Source organism: Dermochelys coriacea, chromosome 8 (assembly GCF_009764565.3).
Source record: "Dermochelys coriacea isolate rDerCor1 chromosome 8, rDerCor1.pri.v4, whole genome shotgun sequence".
NCBI classification, from domain to species: Eukaryota; Metazoa; Chordata; order Testudines; family Dermochelyidae; genus Dermochelys; species Dermochelys coriacea.
Window position 1 is genome coordinate 47,361,189 of NC_050075.1, and position 14,783 is coordinate 47,375,971.

The following is a 14,783-nucleotide window of genomic DNA, read 5'->3' on the forward strand; positions in this document are numbered from 1 at the left end:
TTTAGGGGTGGGGTGGGCACCCACTACGGTGGCCCACGAGACCCTCCTGCCTGGTTCTGGGGGCAGTCAGGGGATAGGGGAGGGGGTTGGATGGGGCAGGGGTCCAGGGGGGCATCAAGGAACGTGGGGGGTTGGATGGGGAAGGAGTCCCAGGGGGCGGGGGTGGGCAACGACCCCCTTGTGGGGTGAGGAGGGAACCGGTTGTTAAGATTTTGGCAGCTCATCACTGTCTGCCCCTGCCCTGCCCCTTCTCGTAGGCCCTGCACCTGCTCACTACATCCCCCCTCCCTCTGTCGCTCACTCTCCCACACTCACTCACTCACTCACTCACTCATTTTCACTGGGCTGGCTCAGGGCGTTGGGGTGCAGGAGGGGGAGAGGGCTCCAGCTGTGGGTGTGTGCTCTGGGGTGGGGCCAGAAATGAGGAGTTTGGGGTGCGGGAGGGGGCTCTGGTCTGGGGCAGAGGGTTCGGATGCAAGAGCGGGTGAGGGCTCTGGCTGGGAGTGCAGGCTCTGGAGTGGGGCTGGGGATGAGGGGTGTTGGGTGTAGGTTGGTGCTCTGGGCTGCCCCGTCTGCAGGCATTGCCCCTGCAGTTCCTATTGGCCGTGGTTCCTGGCCAATGAGAGCTGTGTAGCCATCGCTTGGGGCAGGGACAGCGTGCAGAGCCCTCTGGCTGCCCCTATGTGTAGGAGCCAGAGAGGGGACATGCTGCTTCTTCTGGGAGCCGCGTGGAGCCATAGCAGGCAGGGAGCCTGCCTTAGCACTGCTGCGCCACTGACTGAACTTTTAATGGCTCGGTCAGTGGTGCTGACAAGAGCTGCCAGGGTCCCTTTTCGACCAGGCATTCCGGTCGAAAACCGGACACCTGGCAACTCTAGCTGCCGTTGCGCTGCCCATCACTTCTGTCCCTCCCACGGCTCCAGCAGCTTTTCACCCAGTCTGTTGCTGAGGTGAGGAGCAGCAGAGCTGCCCTGAGCTGCTGCAACCATTTGTGCCCCTTCCACTCCTGTGAGAACAATGTGGGCTCCTGAGGGGTGCAGGCAGAGCTCTCCCCACCTCCTGCCGCCGCTCTGATTGGCTGCAGTTGCCTTGGAGGAGGAGCAGTGGGGAAAGCAGTCAATTGGGTAGGGGGGTTCCCAGGCAAAGCTGGAGTGTCTCCCAGATGTGGGCAGGCTTGCCAGTGCTCACATGACTCGTGAAGATCTGTGGAGAGCTGAATGTGCAATATGGCTGCTGGTGAACATATCGCAAATCACGTAATGTTTTCCAGGTTTCAGAGTAGCAGCCGTGTTAGTCTGTATTCGCAAAAAAGAAAAGGAGTACTTGTGGCACCTTAGAGACTAACAAATTTATTTGAGCATAAGCTTTCGTGAGCTACAGCTCACTTCATCGGATGCATTTGGTGGAAAAAAATGTTTTCCTGCACTGCTGCTAAAAACCTGGCCATGCCAGGGGAGTTCCTGCGGGCATCTCGCTTCCAGCCATCGTCTGACTCCATGATGCCACCTGCTGCCCCCTCCCCCTCCTCCTCCTGATGGGTAACAGTTTCCCTGGCTCCTTCTGCCACCCTGCGCCCAGTCCCGACTCTCCTCCCCACAGTCTCACTGACCTGGCCCAGGCCGGTGCCTGCAGCCTGGCTCATGATTCGGCTTTCCTACTCCTGCCCCATTCGCGCTCTGCTCATTGCCCCTTGCCCCGTCCCCTGAGACTCTGCTCTCCCAAGTCCCCCCGCCCACATCCCCCATCAGCCATGACCACCTGACCCCCTGGGTCTGACCCACTGCCCGTGCTGCAACATCCACACTGCTATTTTCAGAATGCTAACTGGAGCTTAGCTTCCAGGAGTCTGTCTGCCCATGTTGGCAGTCAAACCTTCTGGCAGAAGAGGGGGCCACTGGCCCCCAATCCAATTAAGTATTATACATTCCAAGGCCAGAAGGGACCATTGTGGTCATCTAGTCTGACACAGACCAGAGACCTTCCCTGAAATAATTCCTAGGGCAGATCTTTTAGAAAAACAGCCAATCTTGATTTAAAAATTGTTAGTGATGGAGAATCCACCACAACCCTTGGTAAATTGTTCCAATGGTTCATTACTCTCACCATTAAAAATATATGCATTATTTTCAGTCTGAATTTGTCTAGCTTTAATTACCAGCTATTGCATCTTGCCTTTCTCTGCTAGACTGAAAAGCCCATTATTAAATATTTGTACCCCATGTGGGTACTTATAAACTATAATTAAGCCCTTTTATTTTTAGGTTAGACCAATTTTTACCAAAAAAAATCCCAGGTTTTACAAAAAGTGTTTGGTTTTTTTCCAATTTTCAACCTACATTTGTATCATTTAAATATATAAAAATAACTTGTTTTATTAGGAAAATACAATACATTGCTTGAGATATATGTGTTACGATAACACATTAGTCTGTGTGTACATGCAAAGCTGCCCGTTGAAGTAATGTATTAGTTTGGAACCGGAGGGCCCACGGGCTGGATCCGGCCCATCGGGGTTTTCAATCCGGCCTGCGGAATTGTCAGACCCATGGCGCCGCGGGGCTAAGGTAGGCTCCCTGCCTGCCCTGGCCCCGCACTGCTCCCGGAAGTAGCCGGCACCAAATCCCTGCAGCCCCTGGGGGAGGGAGGGTCCAGAGGGCTCCGTGCGCTGCCCTCGCCTGCAGGCACTGCCCCCCGCAGCTCCATTGGCTGGGAACGGGAAACCGCAGCCAATGGGAGCTTCGAGGGTGCTACTCACAGGCAAGTGGCGGAGATTCCTGCCCCACCCCACCCCCAGGAGCCACTGCCGGACATGTTGGCCACTTCTGGGAGTGGCGCGGGGCCCTTTCATTGTGTCACAGCTGAAATTAGGTTCTAGGTTTTTTGCAGCAGATGCCATGGACTAAACTGTCTGCTAGTGAAGCTCTACTGATTTCAATAGAGTTATGGCAGAAGAAAATTTTGTCTCATGCTTTCTTATCTGTAATGTGACACACTTTTGCTTGTGGTTACTGGATCATTAATTAACAAACAATAACAATGAGGTAATTTCTGAGAAGGAATGAGGCTTGGTCTCCTTTTCTATTGGTGCCAAATGCACCCACAAAATTTATAATGAATTGCTGATGGAAGTCTGAGACTTACCTCTCTAATTACCTGACTTGCACTTACGATTGAGTAGCCAGAAGTACAGGTACTGATTTATGCTTGCAATTCAATTGCAGGCCCCTATGAAACTGAAATTTGGCCCTCCCCATGGGCTGAGCACATTAGATCTGAAAGTCATTGAGAAACAATGAACTGGGGACCCCACAAAGAAAAGAACACTTTGAATGATAAAACAATGATTAATATACATGAAAATCTGCCATGACTAAAGCCCTCTTTTCCTCTTACTAGAGCACACTGGGTGTGACAATTCCATATTTCCATTCAGTGCCCTGTCTCATAGATTCTTTTCAGAGACCCCTTGTAACTCGAGAGATCTTGTCTATAGTTCCTCAGAAGCAGTGTGTTCAGATGTAAAACGCTACAATTGGAACCGTCAGGTGTGGCTTTATCCTGTTTCTCTCAGATATCCGCTGTGAAACCCAAAAGAAGTTTGAAACAAAAAAAACCCTTAATACCAAACTTAAGAGGTCCACCAAGAAGTGTCTTACCAATTAACTATACAATCCTATTATTGCAACCTTCGTCCATTCTTCTGCTTTTCTCTTCCTCTATCGGTTTATTATTCTTTTGTAACGTTCCACGTCTGAACTTAGATGTAAGCTCTTCCAGGCAAGGACTGTCTTTACTTATTTCTGTGAAGCAACTAGCTTACATTGGGGCCCTCTGAACTCATAAATAAGACCCAGATTCTCAAAGGTATTTAGGTTCTTCACTTCCATTGAAATCAGTGGGCAAGTAAATAATAATCATCAATACCTTATATAACACGTTTACAATTGTATCTCTACATCAGAACTCATTCAATTAAGTTCATGATCCCTGGGTACCTAATTTTTTTTCTTTTCCATCCTTTGCGTGGCTACACATTGAGCATTTTAAACAGTTCTTTAATTCTTGTATGTAATTAATATATTTGGTACAAAAGGATCTCCTGTCCCCTATGTTGTTGAAAACAGATATTTTATTATGCTGATTATGTCTACAGTGGAAAACCACAAAACTGTATTGTCTTTGAACATGGTTGTGAGCAATTGAGTTAGATGACTCATTGCTGACTACGCTTCAGCAGTCAATGTAGACCAGGATACACAATGTTCAGACATGTGCCCTACAAATGCTACATCATAGTGGTCAGTAGTACATCATCTAACTTGATTGTTCATACAGTGTTTAAATGCAGTCAAATTTGTATAGTGTAGATCAGTCCAGCTGGTTTCCTTATTTCTCTGGCTACCTTATGAAACAGTAGAAACACACAAATGTCAGAATGAGAAAGAAAGTAAATATTGTTCAAAACATGGGCCAAATACCAGAAAGCAAGATTAGTTAGATAAGGCTTGTGTGGCATCACACGAGAAAACATTACACTTCTTAATAATCTCCTGAACATATTTTGGAATTTCCCCTTGAAAGAAAGCTCCGAGGGTTTTTTCTTTTCTGAGCAGGCATTTGATGTGAACATACAAGAGTGTTTTTTTCAGTATTCAGATAGGAAATCACATGAGAACAATATAAGGAACTAATTCATTACCCAGTGAATGTTGTGGATACAACTGTTTATATCAGCTTGGTCGGAAGTTTCTGAATCCTGTTTTTGATTTTTGCCAGTGACTCACTGTGTGGCCATTAAGAAATCATTTGGCCTCTCTTATCAAAGATAAAATCGGGACATCTGGTCACCCTAACTCTAGTCAATGATGACTATAGAACTAGTGAAATCATGACATCACAAGATCCAAGTGAGTGAAAGCTGAGCAACTGAAAGGTACAAGAATTTAAAACTCTCTTTGTTTTTGTTAATGCCTATTTAACCTTAATGCAGCATTGCAAACTCTCACAATTTTATTACAAGTCTTGAAATATATGGTGTTTCTCTTAAAGCCCCTGCATGTAGAGTCAATTGATTACATGAGAATCTCAGCTTTCATTTTTTAAAAATGGTGGTTGTGGAGAAAAGCTTGAAAATGTGTATAACCCAGAGTTTCAAAAATCAGAAGGCAAAGAAATGGAACCCAGAATTTATTATTTCCAAACCAGTCTCATAATTTCTTCAGGCCTGACTCATGAGTTTTGAATACCTGGGGTTAGCAATGGAAATGGCTAATTAACTTAATTATTTGTTAGAGAAGTATCATCCTCACTCCTTTTCTGTTTAGGAGTTCATAATAAACATTTCTCAGACCTTTCAATGTGTCAGAAAAATCGGACACTCTGGCTATTTCGAAGGTTAAAAAAACAACAAGGAAAAAACTTTACAAAACTTAAAACTGTCATAAACAGAGGGGAAACCCAAACCCACCCATTTAACAAACATTTTCAGGTCACCTCTGGGTTTCCCTATCAGAGCTGATCACATTTCCTTTTTAACAAAAAGTATTTTAGTTGAAAAATAAAATATTTTTAAACATTGTTTTAAGTTTGTTATAAATATTTTGATATGTTTCATTTTTCCTTTCCTTTTTCTACTTTTTTTTTCTGAGTCATTTTCCAAGAAAAAAAAATTCTTCAAAAATTACTAGAAAAAACGAAGATAGGAAAAAGAGAAGGAATGAAAAAAAAGAGAACATAAATATATTTTTAAAAATTGACAAAACCATTTTAAAATACCTCCAAATTGATCCATGTAAAACCCATGATACAGAAGCAACTTCAATATGTTTATTCCATTTTTTCAGATTCAAAGTATTGTGAACTTTCACAATTTGATCGCATGTCTTGTGCAATTTGGTGCATTTCTTAAAGACCCACATCCTGGAATCAAGGGATCAACAGAGAATCCTGGTTTTAATGTTTTTTTTTTTTAATTTCTAGCTCTGCTGGTCACAGAGAACAGCTAGGAAAAGTGACCCCTAACTTAGAGGCAAATAATTATTATTTCAGTATTGCCAATCTCAAGAGATCGAAAATCATGAATTGGAGTCCCCAAAATTATGAGATTGGCCCCAAAAATCATAAAGCTTTTGTTTTTTTAAAAAAAGGTTAAATTGTGTTTTTTAGTCTCGATTTTTGAACTCCACCTACCCATCCCTAGTGTATGTGATAATTCATGAAGAGGAACAGAAAGAATTATTTTTTCCCAGTAATGTATCAGTGTTTATTACTACAACAAAAAGGTGAAAATCAGTGGAAAAAATATTAATAATTTTTCTGGGTAAATATAAGGTTTATTTTAGTGGATGGAAGGACAGGGGGAAAAAAGTATTCCTTAGATTAATGCTTTGATAATTGGAATACAGCTTTTTATTTCTGAATTTATAATGAATTTATAATGTAAGAACAAGTCTGGAAAAAGAGATAATAATTAGGAAAGCCTTACAGCTGACCTTGATACGTCATAAGAAAGCTAAAAGAGTCAGAAGCCTATTTTCCCCTCTTTATTTCCCCTCTATCTTTGATAAGAGAGGCCAAATGTTTTGTTAACGGCCACACAGATAGAGGAAGAGAAAAGCAGAAGAATGGACAAGAGTGCAATAATAGGATTGTACAGTTAATTGGTAAGACACTTCTTGGTGGACCTCTTAAGTTTGGTATTAAGGGGTTTTTTGGAACTGTAGACAAGGTCTCTCGAGTTACAAGGGATCTCCGAAAAGAATCTATGAGACAGGGCACTGAATGGAAATATGGAATTGTCACACCCAGTGTGCTCTAGTAAGAGGAAAAGAGGGCTTTAGTCATGGCAGATTTTCATGTATATTAATCATTGTTTTATCATTCAAAGTGTTCTTTTCTTTGTGGGGTCCCCTGTTCATTGTTTCTCAATGACTTTCAGATCTAATGTGCTCAGCCCAAGGGGAGGGCCAAATTTCAGTTTCATAGGGGCCTGCAATTGAATTGCAAGCATAAATCAATACCTGTACTTCTGGCTACTCAATCGTAAGTGCAAGTCAGGTAATTAGAGAGGTAAGTCTCAGACTTCCATCAGCAATTCATTATAAATTTTGTGGGTGCATTTGGCACCAATAGAAAAGGAGACCAAGCCTCATTCCTTCTCAGAAATTACCTCATTGTTATTGTTTGTTAATTAATGATCCAGTAACCACAAGCAAAAGTGTGTCACACTACAGATAAGAAAGCATGAGGCAAAATTTTCTTCTGCCATAACTCTATTGAAATCAGTAGAGCTTCACCAGCAGACAATTTAGTCCATGGCATCTGCTGCAAAAAACCTAGAACCTAATTTCAGCTGTGACACAATGAAAGGGCCCCGCGCCACTCCCGGAAGTGGTCAGCATTTCCGGCAGTGGCTCCTGGGGGTGCGGTGGGGCAGGCGGCTCCGCTGCATGCTGCCCTCGCCTGTGAGTACCACCCTCGATGCTCCCATTGGCCATGGTTTCCTGTTCCCAGCCAATGGAGCTGCGGGGGGCAGTTCCTACAGGCGAGGGCAACACATGGAGCCCTCTGGACCCTCCCTCCCCCAGGGGCTGCAGGGATTTGGTGCTGGCTACTTCCGGGAGCAGTGCGGGGCCAGGGCAGGCAGGGAGCCTACCTTAGCCATGCGGCGCCATGGGTCTGGCAATCCCGCAGGCCGGATTGAAAGCCTCGATGGGCCGGATCCAGTCCGTGGGCCGTAGTTTGCCCTCCCCTGTTCTAAACTAATACATTACTTCAACGGGCAGCTTTGCATGTACACACAGACTAATGTGTTATCGTAACACATATATCTCAAGCAATGTATTGTATTTTCCTAATAAAACAAGTTATTTTTATATATTTAAATGATACAAAAGTAGGTTGAAAATTGGAAAAAAAACAAATACTTTTTGTAAAACCTGGGATTTTTTTTGGTAAAAATTGGTTTAACCTGAAAATAAAAGGGCTTAATTATAGTTTATAAGTACCCACATGGGGTACAAATATTTAATAATGGGCTTTTCAGTCTAGCAGAGAAAGGCAAGATGCAATAGCTGGTAATTAAAGCTAGACAAATTCAGACTGAAAATAATGCATATATTTTTAATGGTGAGAGTAATGAACCATTGGAACAATTTACCAAGGGTTGTGGTGGATTCTCCATCACTAACAATTTTTAAATCAAGATTGGCTGTTTTTCTAAAAGATCTGCTCTAGGAATTATTTCAGGGAAGGTCTCTGGTCTGTGTCAGACTAGATGATCACAATGGTCCCTTTTGGCCTTGGATGTGACACAATGAAAGGAGCAACAAACCTGTGTGGTTGGGGTGGGGAGGAAGGCCAAGGGGTTACAGCTGTAAGAATCCATAAAAACATACAGCCGTAATGTGCATGTTATAACAGATAAAGGATGTTTTAAATGAGGGGCCAGGTTCCTTGAATCAACACATGCATGACAAGGGAGAGGTCGTCCCTAACCCTGGCCCTGATGAACATTAGAGCAGTCTTTAGGCAGCTCTCTTGTATTGTGAGCTAACGATTAGCATCATGGAGTTCCGTTTTGTCCCCACTCCTCCCTACACCTACATGGCCCGCTATACCAGAATGTGGTGGGATCAGCTGGCATGGGCGCCAGCTCTTCTGGTTTTATGCCAGTGGAGAATTCCCCTTTGCTGGGGGAATTCTCAGTTGGCCATCTGTGGTCAGTTTATGTCTCCTTAGCACCACTCAGGCAGCACAAAGCGGATGGAGCAGGGGCTGAGATGTATCTGGCCCAAGACAGATAAGTAGGACTTTGTAGAGGGACTTTCCTAGCTGTACCCTCTTTATAGAAGGGATAGGCTTACTCATCACTGACAGTGCCAGGGAGTTAAAGTGCATTTCCTTAAGAGACCAGAAATTCTTCATTTGCTATGCCCGAGCAACTGTTGCCTACTTCACAATATCATCTAAATGCACTTTTTCTACAAAGGAAAGGAAATGTTAATGGCTCATACTAGATAACAGCTGAAGCAGTCCCTTAGTCAAGAAGATGGAAAAATTGAATCTTCACTTATTAAAGGCATTAAGAGCATAAAGCTGGGGATGATTGCCAGCTTTTTTTAAATTCTGTCCCTTACTATGTATAGGTTTAGCATTTCAAACACAAAGGGCCTGATGAAAAGGCCATTGAAGCGAATGGAAATCAATAGGCTCTGAGGACCAATATGAATGTAAAGTCATATAGTTTTATTTCTGCATTTCACTCCATCATTAAAATCTACACTAAGGCATGGCTACACTTTCAGATGTACAGCGCTGTGAGTTAAACTAGCCCTTGGAGAATGCAGTATGGAAAGCGCTGCAGTGTGTTTACAGTGTCAGATGCAAGCGCACTGGCGTGGCCACATTTGCGGCACTTGCAGCGGCATTGGGAGCGGAGCATTATGGGCAGCTATCCCACAAAGCACCTCTTCCCATTCTGGCGCTGTGGCTTGTGGGAAGGGTGTGGGGGAGAGAGGGTGCGAGGCATTCTGGGTCCTGTCCCAACGCCCCGTGATGAATCGCTTCATATCCCAGCAATCCCTGTGCTTCCGTCCACATTTGGCACCATCTTTCAACGTTTTTTGTACTGGACGCTCTGTCTTCCCTTTCGGTTCTCGGGAATGGAGCCCGAAGTGCTGAGTTTCAGAGTAGCAGCTCTGTTAGTCTGTATTCGCAAAAAGAAAAGGAGTACTGGTGGCACCTTAGAGACTAACAAATTTATTTGAGCATAAGCTTTCGTGAGCTACAGCTCACTTCATCAGATGCATTTCCACTGAATGCATCCGATGAAGTGAGCTGTAGCTCACAAAAGCTTATGCTCAAATAAATTTGTTAGTCTCTAAGGTGCCACCAACACTCCTTTTCTTTTTGCGAAGTGCTGAGAAATATGCTGATGAGTCTTGCAAGCACATCACGTTCGGCAGTCGAGTTACACCTTAAGCTACAAACTGACAGCGAGGAGTCTGATGATGATGTCAACTCACGTAATGCATATGACAGCTATGGACTTTGAAAGGAAATCTTGACCTTCCAGAGTTTGGTCAGCAGTGTACTGAAACTGTGGTAAAGGATTTCAACTTGAACCAAGTCTAGTTTGTGAAGTTTAGAAAGTGTTTTATCTTTATTTTTCTTATAACCATTTTTGTTTTTAATGTCTCATTACTTGTACTCATTTAAAATCTCTCTCTTTGTAGTTAAATAGACTTGTTTCATTTTTTAATCAAAATTAATCCAGTGTTGTGAATTGTTTGGGTAACTCCATTTAAGCAAAGCAGACTTTGCTATGTTGATCCCCTTAGAGGGGCAACACACCTACTATACCTTAACTGTCCAGGAGAGGACTGGAAGTGTCTAATTGTGCAGTGCAGTGCAGAACACATGTTTTTTGGGGGGAAATCTGAGATTTGAAGTCACCCTGCAAATAGTAACCCAGGCTGCTGGAAGTCAGAGTGTGGCTGGTGTTTGCTGACAGGTTGCTGGGGTAAGTGATGCTGGATCAGAGCTGTGGCTTTCAAGAGACACTCAGGGTGTGACTTGCCTACTGTTTGGCTGTTTGTGAGGAGCTCAGCATGGGAGCTACAGCTGCAAAACTTTGTGAGGCACTCAAGGTGCAGGGCAAGTGGTGACACAGCTCCTCACTGGTCTGGATTGCACCACAGAATGCCATACCTGTGTTTCCTCCAAACACTGACTGTTTTCTCCCAATACCTGGCTCTGCTCTTCCTTAGGTCTTGATCCATTCCAGAAGTCCAGGAATCTTAAGGGGTTATGCCATAGAACAAAGGTTGACTGACCCACTGTCCCTACTACCTTCAAAGAGGACAGACACCCTGATACACCAGACAATAACCTTATCCATTATACTACACTCCTTGCTGTGTATTTTTAATATTAAAAATTATTGACTTATTCTCTTGTTACATTTGGGTAATGATACTGACAGTCAGAGCTTTCATTAAACAATTAGACACCTCCTTTAATAAAGCCTGTTTTATAATAAAAACAATTTTATTGTATGTATGAAAATCAGGTCCATGTGCTGGACAGACTTTTGACATTCTCCTGAAAACTGAGTTGAAATTTCTAGTGCAGTGAGTAGTGAACTGGTGGCTCTCAGGGCAGTTCTGACAGGCAAAATATTACCATCATAAAAACCACTAGCAGTTGGCACCAGTTGACAGCAGTTTCTGGGTTGGCAGGCTCAGCAATAAGTCCAATCACGGAGCGGATCACAGAAGCTAGAAGGCTGATCCATAGCCTGGTGATGTAGGAGCCCATTGTTTTCAATGGTGCGGAGCTTTACTCACATAGAGTTGCTGTTTATTCAAGCAAGAATGCTCTTTTCACATCATTTCTTGTTTGTAATCACTTGCCAAAATTAGTTTTATTTTCATCAGAAAATGAGCATTATAAAGGCAAACTTGTTTACATTTTTACCATTTTGTAAATTCTTTCCAGATCTTTTCCCAGAACTACACATGCCACAGTTTCTTTTTCTGGTTATCATAGTGGATAATTTGTCCCTCTCAGAATACCTGATAGGAACTCCCAACTTCTCTCTCAGAGATATTCCCACTGCTTGACTTATCAGTCAAAGGACACATAAATTATGTAGAGGTGTGGTGTCTTTGAAACCTAACTGCAATGAACAGCCCAATAAATGAAACCTAAACACAGTTTCTTTTTCTCAAGTGTTCATTTCCTCACATCTTTGTAGCATTTGGTAAGAAAGCCAAATAACCAGCATTTAAATAAGAACAATGTTATCAATCTATTTTCAAGAGTTAACAACATATTTTGGCCTCATCAAATGAAGATAAACATTCTGAGGAAAAAAATATGATTCCAAGAGTGAGGCCTTGTAATAGAAGGACTTAGCCTTCTAGTATAGAATTGAAATACTTAGAAATCCATTGAGTTACAATGGCATAAAATGAATGTAATCAAATAAAAGATAAGAACTTACTATTCAACTCTTGTATGCAAATAAGTGGCTATAAATATATGGATCATATGTAACGTAATGAAATGGGTCTATTTTTATAAAGGGCCTGGTTCGCAGTTGCATTACTCCAGTTTTATACCAATGGAACCCCTTTGAAACAGAGAACGGAGGGCAGCAAAAAATCAAAACCAATCTTTAGCTTAAAACAGCACTATCTAGAACATTATAAAAGGAACCCAAAACTGTATAGCCTCATTTATACTTAAGTAGAGAAATACCTCGAGGTAGGTAATCTAAATAATCAAAATATTGTCTCACAAGGAGATACAGAATTTCCCTGTACATTGTAACATCAGAGAGGCCAGTCAAGTGATATTCTAAAGTATGAGCTTGGATTTAGATACTAGGAATGCTGGCAACAGCAGGTGCCAAGAGTCCTGGGGAAGACTCACCCCTGTGCTGGCACGGGTGCCCCAGAGGGGAAGGAGCATCTGTCTCCCTAATTAAGGAGTAGTGGAGGCCAGCACAGGGCAGGGGTGCTTGTCTGCCCAGCCATATATCCCCTTCTACTTCTCATCTGCTCCCTCCCTGTAGTCTGCCCCTGTCTTTGCTGTGCCCTAGAACACCCCTCTGTGCCTGGGGTTGCTGTAGTGGTGGCATGGAGCTGGCAGAACCAGCTCTATGCCTGGTTTAGGAAGCCTCCTGTGCCAGGAGTATTCGTTGTGGGAAGAGCCTCACACCTGCTTTCTGGCCAGTCAGGCTAGGGCAAAGGAGCAATTGTGCAATGCTGAATCTGGCCTCCTGTCCTCAAATAGTCCCCCCACAGGTGATGCCAGTAGAGGCTAAGCCTCATATTTAGGCTTCAGGATTTTTTTGCTGTTCAACAAAAAAACAGTGAAAAGGAATTTCCCTTTTTGACCCCATCCATGTCCCTGTAGGTAGTGCTCCCATTAAAGGGATTTGGTATCTGTGATATTAGAGTGGTTCGTTACAAACTAAGCACTGTACAGAGGTGCCAGGTCTCAAGCAAATTTTTTTATATTAAGAACTGAGGCAGCAAGCCCAAAAGTGCTGGGGCTATGAACTGCCAAGCCTAGAGATGACAGGGCTCAGTCCCAGCAAGCCCTGGCATAAATTAAGCACTAAGTGGTTCGGTCTGTGAAAAAATTCCCCACAAATAATAAAGTTCCAAAGCTTGATTTTGTCCTTCTAAGCCAGCACTCTATAATAGTAACAGTATTTCATTTCTAACTTAGCTTGAGTCACTGACACGGTTCTCAGATTCAAGCTTGGCTCTATGTATAGGAGTTCAGCTCCTCTCCCAGGATGGAATTTTGGTTCTCCACCCTAGACGATACTAAATTCCTTGTTGACTTGAACTATCAAAACGGTGGCGTTTTCAATGACACCTCTCACTGATCTTTTTGGTTTGTGCTTTTTGAGTTTCAGATAAGGCCATGATAGAAGTGTAAAGTATTATTACACAGTAGCTAAATCCTACAAAGGGAATATACTTTGTCCACTTCCTAAATCGCCCACCACTAAAAGGATTCCTAAAGACCTGTTTTGGTTCAGTAGCCAGAGAGGGTGTAATTTTAGGAGGCGATGGTCTATCAGAAAAGGTAGGTTTCTTTAGTTGGGGTGGCTGGAAACTACTTTGGCCTTTAATAGAATCTGGGAGTAAAACTGTAATGTGAGCTATTGGCAGGTGTTGCTGCTCCTGCCAATTCAAATTGAAATGTGGGGAGGGGAAAAGAAGAGAGACTAAAAAACGGAAAAACAACTAGGAGTCCTTGTAGCACCTTAGAGACTAACAAATTTATTTGGGCATAAGGTTTTATGGGCTATGACCCACTTCAGCAGATGTATGGAGTGAAAAAAATTAGGCAGGTATAAATATACAGCACATGAAATTATGGGAGTTGCCTTACCAAGTGCAGGGTCAGTGCTAACGAAGCCAATTCAGTTAGGGTGGATGTGGTCCATTCCCAACAGTTGACAAGAGGGGGTGAATATCAACAGAGGGAAAATTACTTTTTGTAGTGACCCAGGCACTCCCAGTCTGTATTCAGGCCTAATTTGATGGTGTCAAGTTTTCAAATTAATTCCAGTTCTTCAGTTTCTCATTGAAGTCTGTTTTTGAAGTTTTTTTGTTGAAGATTGGCCACTTTTAAATCCGTATTGAGTGTCCAGGGAGATTGAAGTGCTCTCCTACTGGTTTTTGAATGTTATAATTCTGGATGTCTGATTTCTGTCCATTTATTGAGATTGGGAGTCTGGTTTGCCAGTTGTGCATGCAGCAGCCATTTATAGTAGTTTCTACATGAATACCTTTCCACAGCTAGCCCCCCCCGTCCCTCCCACAATTTAGTCACCATATTAGCTCATGAATCCCACAGATTATCAGCAAAACCTGCATAGATGCATTGTATTAACCTCATCCTTCATAATATAAAAGCCTGTTGGACACTCACATGAATAGTCAGCTCAGCGGAGTGAAGAGCCTGAGTTGGGGCTGTGGGAGAAGTCAGTCTGTCTCTAGGCCTCTCGCTGAAGACTATTCTCCGGGGCTCTTCTCTGCCCCTGCTCTGTGTTTTTCTCTTCCCCAGCGTCCCCATGCCCAATGGTACCTATGCCCTGCAGCATGTCTGACTACCCACTATGTGTAGGGATGGGGCTGTGATCCCAGATGTCAGCCTGTGCTCTGCAGGGATGAACACTGTGAAGGAGTCTACTGAGGAAAAAAGCCAACTCATCACTTAATTGATGTATATGGAATTTTAGGGCTTATCTATAG